Genomic DNA, 10206 nt, shown 5'->3' with positions numbered 1-10206 from the left:
GTAAGGCAACAAAAGTGATTATCATGCCATCATGTTTCATTTAAAGCAACATTGTCATCTAAAATACAATTAAAAGGTGCGATAACTCACACCACAGACTGTGAGAACATATGCTACACATTTAAACACAAACTATAACTCTTCAAAATGTACAGTGTCGCTTTACGTGATAAATGTGATATTTCACCCCGTCACGAAGCTCTGGGATTTTCCACAGTGTTTTAACCCACTTGTTTCATGTGTAGCACAATTTAAAGTGCTTGTCATTTTTCCACCCCCCCAAACAAAAAAAAACCACATCTGATCTTTCTTTCTTTTAGCAGGGGAGCAGTTGTTAACCGTCGTGAACAGTTGTTACTGTTCTATGATGCTGCGACAACTGATGTATGGCTCTGTTGTCTTTTTATCTGAGGGTTTCTAGGATGTACAGGGAGCTGGGTTTTCATCCGTACTCAAAAAAAAAAAAAAGGTACACGCAGTAGCTAATCAAGAATGCCATCCTGCATCTTCACTGAATACTAAATCAGCCTTTGCCACAGACGCACAAAGCAGGCTCTTCAACAGAATTACAATGCCACGGCTCACAAAGAGCAGCTTGCCCCATTTTCCACCGCCAAGATATGAAATGAGACCCCACTCTTTTGTATCAATATAGTGCAATTATAGGCCACAGAGAAACTGCTCATGCAGCTCGGCGATCCATATACTTCTGTCAGTCGCCACATTTCAAATGCAATCATAGACGCGGCAGAGAAAGCTCGATGTCGACTAAACAACTGTGTTTTTCAAATGGAAGCTAACATCCGCACACTCCCCTAAACACCATGAAGGGCCTGGTGTCATTAACTGTGTATGACAAATGATAGCCGCGGATAATGACACTAATTTTGTGTAAAAAAAAAAATACTTGATTTCTTTGAAGACAGGGCAGACGGCGTCTTTGTTCACACTTCTTCAAACATCACACACCGGGATGTAATAAAGTCGAGGCTTGATCCAAAACCTGGAGAGAGGAGAAATGGAGCAGAAATAAACATCTGGATATGGCAAAGAATAGTTCCCTCAAGGTGCTCGGTAAAACCACTGGAGAGCAGGGCACAGTTTGCTTGTCCCCCCCCACCCCCCTATAACTGTGATTAATGTCTGCCATTTAAATGACTGCTGGTTTTGTCACAAGAGAATCCCATAGTTTAACTGTGCAAGACGTTTAACAGGATTTGTGAATTTCAGCTGTGTCCACTCATTTCACACACACACACACACACACACACACACACACACACACACACACACACACACACACACACACACACACACACACACACACACACACACACAAACACCTCCAGTCATTCCACTCCACTCGACTGATGGATAATTCATCAATGCTAATCTGCTGGGTTAATTTGCTCATTGGGTTCATTAACACGTATAACGGCACAAATTAGCAGCAACATGTGACCTGGTGTCAGCATGAATCGCGGTGGCAGGTTGATATTTATGTGCGGCTTTGTTTTCTCTTGACCTGGACACAAGGTCACGCAGTCACAGAGGTGGTGGACTGGAGTCACATGACTCAAGGCACGCATTTGAGGACTTGAAACTTGCTTGACTAACATTGGTAAAAGACTCGACTTGACTCACCCCGGATTTCCACGATGCGGTGCGGAATGTCAGTGAAGTGGTTTTGCTCCCTCCTCTGCCCAGCGTCAATCCCCACCGGATGCTTTACGGCACCGCATCTTTGCCTTGCGAGCCAGCCGTATTCACGGAAGATCACGCGATAATCCTGAACGTGGAAGAACTGTTGACCTGGTAGCACCGGTTACAACGTAATGTGGATGTGAAGTTGTGAGAGGCTATATGACCTGTGTATTGTGTTTTATTTTGAAAGGGGGCGGACATGTTTTACTTTGATTCTGTGTCGGACTTGCTGTCTGGTGCGATCTGCTCTGTTGAGCTTGACGCGGTTTAGCAACTGCAACGTCAAAAAATAGTACTGCTACGGATTGATAACGCTGTGGCGTGGAGAGCTGCTGCTGGGACGCTGCAGAGACGGCGCGTCTGGTGGAAATGCTCACATTGATTAGCATGGCAGCGATCAGATCCGGCGACCGCGGCGTTGATGGAGGAACGCCGGTGGAAAAGGGGGTTAGACTTGAAACGCATGATACCATACTCGACTTAGACTCAAGTAAAATGACTCCAAATGACCTTTGCTTTTCCATTAGTGATAGTACCTGATACATTATTTTAGTAGTACTTTTAGTAGGTCCAAGCTATCTGAGCCGATACTATGCATGAAGTTGTCAGACTGCCGGCCACTGATTGGTCAAAGAGTGTCTTGACTGGAAGAGGCATGAGCGCGACATCCGACACAAGAATCAAACCCCCCAATTTCGAAATGTGGATCAGTTAAAAGGACTTCCTGAAAACATGCGTTAATCTCCAACAAAAGTCTAGAATCTAAGTCTAACAGAGGAGTTTGGTATATTTAGAGACCGCACTGGTGAAAGCCGCTGTATTTCAGTTCAGTGACTGTGTCAGACGGACTCCGATCATGCAGGAAGTACTGAATAAATCGTTTTAATTAACCGATTCTAATGATTCAGCTACACCGAAAATAACTGCTTTACAAGTCTCTAGTTTGTGTGTGTGTGTGGCGTGTAAAACGAAGTCCATGTTGAGGAGGTACTATATTGTAATGGAAAACCAACCATACTGTGTAGAGTCGAGCTGAGCCGAGCCATGCCGCGCCGTGCAGTGGCGAGGTGAGCTGGGACCTCTATGTCTCTCTGTAAGTGTGAGGACATTCATGGACACAATGCATTCCCTAGCCATTTACTCTTACATTCCAACTACATATCTAATTCTCTAACTCGTACCATTCTCCTTACCATAACCTAAATGTGATTCTCACCCTTACTTGTTTGCTTCTATTTATTCCTCACGTAGTTGAATAGTTGAATAAAAAGTACTTTGAGCTGCCACTAGTATCAGATGTGCTCCATAAAATATGAAGAAATTTGACTAATGTCCCCTAGAGAAAAAGTTGTATGTCAATGAGGAAACTTGACTTGTAGTCACAACATAGAGATTTCCCATTTTGCTTTGGCCTCATCATCGCACCAACAATGCGAGCTTTGTAGGTCAGTGATTATACTTATTAAAAGGGACACAATATCAAAGCATGACTCCAATATAATTCGGGGTAACCGATAATGTATAAAGGAACAAGAAGGTTGGTAATAGTTTTGAGAATATCCATCTTTTATTTGCATTGCTGCATGGTTTCATGGATTTCAGGAAATGGATTTCTTTTGCAAAATCTTCCATATCTACACAGCCTTGGTTCTTTTGGGGAAAAAAAAGATAATAGGGTGAGGTGAAAAAAAAAAATCCCAAACCTGATAACTGTGAGAGATATGAGAAATGTAATTTCCTGTTGGGCTACATTTTCCTGCAATTCCTGTGAAATACATTGACTGTAAACTGTTGTTTGAGCTTCAAAGCTTCAAGTGTCCCATGACTCATTTTGGTCACGTGAAAATTTGTTTTTAACTATGTTTTGCATTAGCGGTTAATTTCTTTTCTCCCTCCTTTACCCTCCACTGTGAGTAATTAGTTGAATAAAAGAAAGACTGCAGCAGTGCAAATAAGATCACAGTCAGTCCTAAAGGCAATATCAGCAAATTCTGCAACTCTTCTACCTGACACATGAGATCCTTTTCCACACAATCACACCTGACATGAGTGGCGCAGACAACATTTGTCGCTCTAACAATACATGGAACTACAGAGCAAAATTAGGCATTAATGAATATTTGCTGAATAGAAATATTTTCTATGCAAGGGCAATAATTAGACCAGCATCTCATTGGCTGACAAATGACGGATTGTCACAGTTCATGCTTGAGTTCTGTTTTCTGGTTGTGCAGTTATTTATTTCCAGTTCCGCATGTGTGTGCATTTGTTGACTGGATGTTGTCAAAATGGGTCACAGCGCAGCAACACAGGCTGTCTGTCACATTTCAATTTGCTTTGTCGTCTCCCTCGAGTGCGGCTGACACATGTGGCCGACGTTTTCCTGACTGTGACCCTTCGCGGCTGACCATACCTCAGAAATCTTTGTGTGCCACAGGCGAAATCTGGTTATTGGTAAGTTCTCTTTGGGCTAGATATTTTGTTTCACTTGAGTCTCTTCACCGCACAAACGCATCCTTCGGAGGATCCATCCTGTGGACTGGGACAAAGCTGTGTCTTCTCTACCCGTGCTGATTGTCTTCCCTGCCCTAATTATTCACTATGTGCCTTATCCTGTGCCTTCCCTTGCGTATTTAAGCTCTTTGTTCGGACTGAAGCAAACAAAATGTCCTGCAATTTTCCTGTGATAGTTTTCCAGTGTATGACCCAGTTTTGGTGTTTCATTTAGGTCTTTGTCTGTTTTTTTTGGATACTTCTGCTTCTATTAAACCAACTTCTGATTTGAATCTTACCTGTGTGGATTCGTTTTTTGAAAATACATCATTAAATGACTCCTTTACCCTATTTCTCCAAGTTAACCAAGTTCCCTGGTGTCCTAATGAACATGTCTGTGACATGCATTGGTCAAAATACCATAAGGATGAAGCACCACAGCAGCTCAATCACCCTGCCAAAACAGCCCTGTTCAGAACACTCGGTTTAGTAGTATCTCTTTACAAAAAAAAAGTAAAACGAAACTTAAGGGACGGGAAATGACATCAGCCACAGAGGCTACTGGGAGCTAACAGCAGTTAGAATTTGAAAAAGTGATAATTTGCAGGCACATTGCCGTCATATATAACATGCATCCACTGGACAGATAAATCCTCTGAGGCTGGACGTTTGTGTAGAACTCTGTGCTGCGCTGTGGAGCCAAGAATAGAACTTTTCGTGGACTTACGGTTTTCGGATACCGTTGCCCTCGCCAGCACTCTCCCGACAAAGCGGAGCTCTGCGAGACAACAATTCCAGGAATTTAGTGCATTGTGACGTCCCAAGGAGTGCGGAATTCAACATCGCGTGTTTTATCCCCTGTACTTTAGACTGAGGAGGGGCACAAAAACATGATTTTTCACACTTTGCCGACTGATAGGACTTTCAGATTCCCAAATATAAGGATTTAAATGATTAAAAAGTTGATTTTGCATAATATGGGACCTTTACATATAACATCTTCCGGCTTCTTCTTGCCAGACAGAGATGCACATCCATGTTGCATTAAGCCCAGACAACCTGTTAATTAAAGCATTTTTGTCAACCATGAATACACATCTTGTCCAGTGAATGTGTCTTTATCTGTCTTTGTTAGAACACTCGGTCTGTTTGTACCACTATGGGAAATGTTTGACTAAATAAAAGAGGGAATTCTTTTAGACAATACAAGAGTATGAATCACTGACTCTGTCCCTCTTCTTTGCTGTGACCACTGCACTTATACCTTGTCAAGCCAACAGAGACTTGTGGAGGGAAAGTGAAGGTGATGGATGTTTCTCTCTATTATCTTGCAAAGTTTTCGGCCGCTGCTGCATTTTTCACATGGTAATTTTCCTCTCTGATAAGTACAGAAGTAAAAAAAATTCTCTGCAGAAGCTAGATTCGGCTCTAATGCATCTAAAAGCATAAAGGCGGCGACTGAATCTCGATGTAATGAAAAATCTGTTGAGATGTGCGGAAAAATGCTCTGTAAACTGGACCGCGCTAACAACTCACCTGTGACCAATTCAAAAATACACTAGATTTACCACTTCTCACTCAGAGATGGCAGCAGTGGACATGCTGTTAAAAGAAATGCAGCTATTATTTTTTCCCTGGACTTGCTAGCGTGAAATGCATAGTGCACCTTACTGAGAAACGACATTGTAATTCATGTCATTGTTCCTCGACTATTAACTGAAACTAATTCACACGATAATAAACTTAGTGACTACTTATCCACTACCTCTGCTAAGGAGATTATGTTTTTGCTTCCATCTGTTTGTTAGTAGCACAACAAAAGTTTAAGACATGTAGGTTATATAGCTAAAGAAAGAAATGATTAGAGTCTGGTTTCGATCCCCTGTTGACTGCATGTGTTGACTCTGTGAGGAAGTGAGTGGCCTTGGCAGAGGCTTGTGCTTTCTGAAATAATTTATTCTGACTCGGCGTGGTCAATTGAAATGTTTTTTGAAGTCATGGATCTTCTCAGGTTTCAAATCTGCAGAATATATTTTTTTGCGAGATAAAAATACTGCTCCAAGGTTTTTGGTGTTCACATCTAAACTCCCTGCTCAGCAACAGTCTGAATGTCACGGCAAAGGGAAGATCGCACTCCTTGGTTAAGCGACTCTTGGCTCTAAATCCACCGTGGATGCCGCCTCTCCTGTGAACAAAGCTAAATTAGGAGATGAAGTCGATGTAGATGAAAATAAATGAAGTAATGGGAAGAACAATATTAAGTCTCCAAATTGGCTATTTGAATACATGATATATCAAAAACGATGTCTATGTACTATGTAATTTACTAATAAAAAGCTATTTCTGGTTGTATAATATGTTAGTCTCTAAGCCAGGGGTTTTAAACTCACGGCCTGGGGGCCACATGCGGCCCACCAGTTGATATCCTGCGGCCCTAAACTTATTTTGAAATGATTAAATTCAACAATTCATTCTATATCAGCTTGTCTAGTGTTTTAATTACAATTTACATAATTTTTTTGGTTTTAATGTTTTAATTCTGTTCTATTTCTGTCTGTTTTTGTTATCTACAGATTAATTTTGCATCATAAATATGTTTTATTATATTATTATAATATGATATTATCAAGATATTTACATTTCGAATCACTAAAGTGTTAGTTTTTCCTGAATTGTTGGACTTTTTTTCGCTTGACCTGGCCCCTCCTGACCAGACTAGAAGTTCACTGGCCCCCAGATCATCATTAAGTTTTAGGCCCCTGCTCTAAACCCTTCATTTCTGGTGTAAGATTAGCCGTTTTGAACAAAAGTCATGGAATTAATTGTATTAAAGGTTCATCTGCGGGTGTTGATTCTCTCATCTCAACTCTAATGAGTGAACTTCGGTCCGTTCGACTGTTGCAAATGTTAAATCTGAAGTGAAGAAGTGTTTGACACCTCCGTCTGAATAAAAGCAGTCCGATCAGAGCCGAGAGGCTGAACTATGTGAACAATTTAAATGTGGCTCCGCTTACGTGTGGTGTAATGTCTGTCTGGCAGCAGCAAGGAAGAGAAATACCTCCATAAATCTGAGGAGATGCTTGGAGAGAAGAGCAGATTATGAGACCGTAACACAGGCCCGTCAGTGCATTTAAGTGTTAATTATTCATTTTTCTTCCTCATAAATTTTAACTGCAAGCTTTTGTGATTAAAACAAAATATCTCCATGAGAATTTCCTTTGGGAACTGGCATCCTTTAAGCCCTTTAAAGAATTGTGAATAATGGTGTTCCTCTCATAAAAACGATCCCCGGAGGATCGTGTCTATTTTCTCCTCTTCACTACCCTCCGAAGATGAGCTGTTGTGATTAAGCAAAGTCCATTTGTGCCAAGGAAGGGCCAACAAACAATCCTCGGCCACATAAAACATACAACAACTGAACTATGCGGTTATAAAAATACGCTGTAGCCTGTGGGAGCTCTAATTGCCTAATGATTCAGTTAGTGTACATTATATTGGCTCCATCAGGTGGAGGTGTACAGACAGTAATTTCCTCTTAATTTGTTAAGAGGATAGTTAATTTGATGGCTATTCAAAGACAGTAATAATCCTTTTATCCGCCACAAAGCTAATCTCCAACAAATAACCCCCTTCTCGCTTTCTTTCCAACACCATTGATTCTCACTCACACACCCACAGTGCTCAGTACCGAGAAAGCACAAGTGGGATCTTTTTATTTTTACCCCATATGTGTATTTCTTGATTGTATATTGTTCTGGATCATAAGTGACCAGTTTTTTTTTCCCTTTGTCGATTTGTAGCATTCACTATATGTCACGATATTAACACCAAGCACAATGCTACCTCCCCCCCAGCACGAAAATATCCATGTCTGAATCATTTGTATTGTTATGTAAATGCTCTTAAAGATAAAAGCCTGTATATCTTGCATTTTCTTCTAAAGGCATACCTCCTACCTTCTCACCGTCTCTCCTTTCCCTTTGAAATGTGAGCACAGCTTAAAAAGAAAAAGAAAAAGAAGTGATATGGCAAAGTGTTCTTCAGGGTATTTGATAAATGTAAACGAAGCGGTACAATCTGCAAAGGAGTGACCCCCCCCTGTTTGTTGCCGTTTAAAATGGGGAAATTGTATCAATCTGCAGCTTAAAGATTCCATGTCAAACGCCCAAATGAGGCTTTGATGAATGACCCCAGGGAGTTAAAACATCTTGCCGCTGTTCTGACACAAACAGAAAGATGTTGAGTCTCTTGAAGCATACCACGACTAATTAGTCTGATGCTATGAAGGGATTGTTTGTGGATTAGGCTTGCATGCATTGAGAGATATTCAATATTAAAGGCATGAAGAGAGAGACAGAGAGAGACAGAGATACTTCTTTGTCCATGAGGATTTTGGTTGAGTCTACCCTGCGCTTAATTCCATGTGGACATCTTCCTCAGAAGTTGGCCAGATTTCCATAACTTTTATTTTCCATGCCTGTGCCTGGGTTTGCGCTGACCCTGCACGTCCTCTGGGATCTTTGATTATTCGTACACTGAGACCTGAATGCAAAAACAGGTTATTTTGATTGAGAGGCTGCACAGAACTACAGTATGTGGAAGGCAACACGGGCCGTCTCAAGGTCCTCGCAGGGCGCTGTTGATGTCATCTGAGCTGCCTTTTAAAAAAAGTAAAGGTGACATATTTTGAAGATGGGATCACTGTTGGATTGAAATCTCCACCCACTTAATACAGTCACGCCATGACATGCATGCAATGCTGTAATGTAAACATGTTTGAATGTGAGGAGGAGGAGGAAAGGAGGAGGAGGAGGAGGAGTTCAAATGCAGACTGTTGGGTTCTGCATCTATCCTAGTTTGAAGGATTGACAGTGTGTCCATGATGTGTCCAATAGGCTGGATGCCTACTTCAGCTAAATGCTAGTAACCTAATTTCCGGTTTTGATTTTTGCAGATGATGTGTTGGTGAGAAAACCGCCACGGTGCTGATGCTGCTGTGTGCCTTAGGGAAATTAAGGGAAAATCAACTTGGTTCGAGTTAAGTGGGAGCCAATGGGAGCTGAGCTCCTATAAAGAGGGTTTGAGCTCCCATGAAGATAGTAAAAATGTACATCTGTGGGGGGGTCACTAAAATATAACCAAAAATCATTTTTTCTCCTAAATAATAATAATGATTATTTTAATCACAAATCATGCAGTTTTCAGAGTATGATTTATTATAAACCAGATAAACAGGCTTGTCTATTTTGTCTGCGTGAAGGTAAGAAGGTGGCTTACTATAGGCTATGGTGTTATAGGAAGTGTGTGCTGTCATAACTTTTCATATTTGTTTTAAAAAGGAAGGAATTGTTTGTTGTTGCAATCTACCTGATATAATTGTGGGCTGCTGTGTGTGTTTAAGTGTTGGAATGCACAAATAACAGCGAAGTTGCTCTCTTCTATTACACGGTCTATGGGTACTAGGCTGTGTGTATAATAATAATAATAATAATAATAATAATAATAATAAATCAAGTAAAAATGTTAGATTGGATTAAAGGGACAATATGTAGTATTTATGGGTTTATATAACCCAAAATCCACTTTTTTATACATATTATGTGCTCCTGCATTGTCTAATCGCTGTATAATAGTTTTTGTTTAATTTTCGTAGTGTTTCAAAAAGTCATGTAAAATAACATCGTCGCGGGCCGCGGTTGCATAGCCACTGTTAGCAGCGAGACGCCATGTTTCTACCGGAGCCTGTAAGGACAAACGCGAGAGAACAAATCAAGCATCACTTTACTTGTAGCGGAAGTCCCGCCTCCTCTCTCTCCGCTTCGTCTGCTACGGCCGCGGTAGCTCGCCCTCTCCCTCGCCTCAGGAACCTCATCTGCTGACACGGAGAAAGACGACGAGTTCGACATTTGACCGGCTGCGGATACCGTAGCGCTCAGGGAAGGGAGGGGGTGAGCAGAGCAGCAGTTCTTTGTTGTAAATTTCAGCCTGTCCTCTAGATGGCACTATAAA

The sequence above is a fragment of the Microchirus variegatus genome (genome assembly GCF_963457635.1).
Source record: "Microchirus variegatus genome assembly, chromosome: 11".
NCBI lineage: Eukaryota > Metazoa > Chordata > Actinopteri > Pleuronectiformes > Soleidae > Microchirus > Microchirus variegatus.
The sequence above is the reverse complement of the archived record's forward strand: the minus strand, read 5'-3'. Positions refer to the sequence as shown.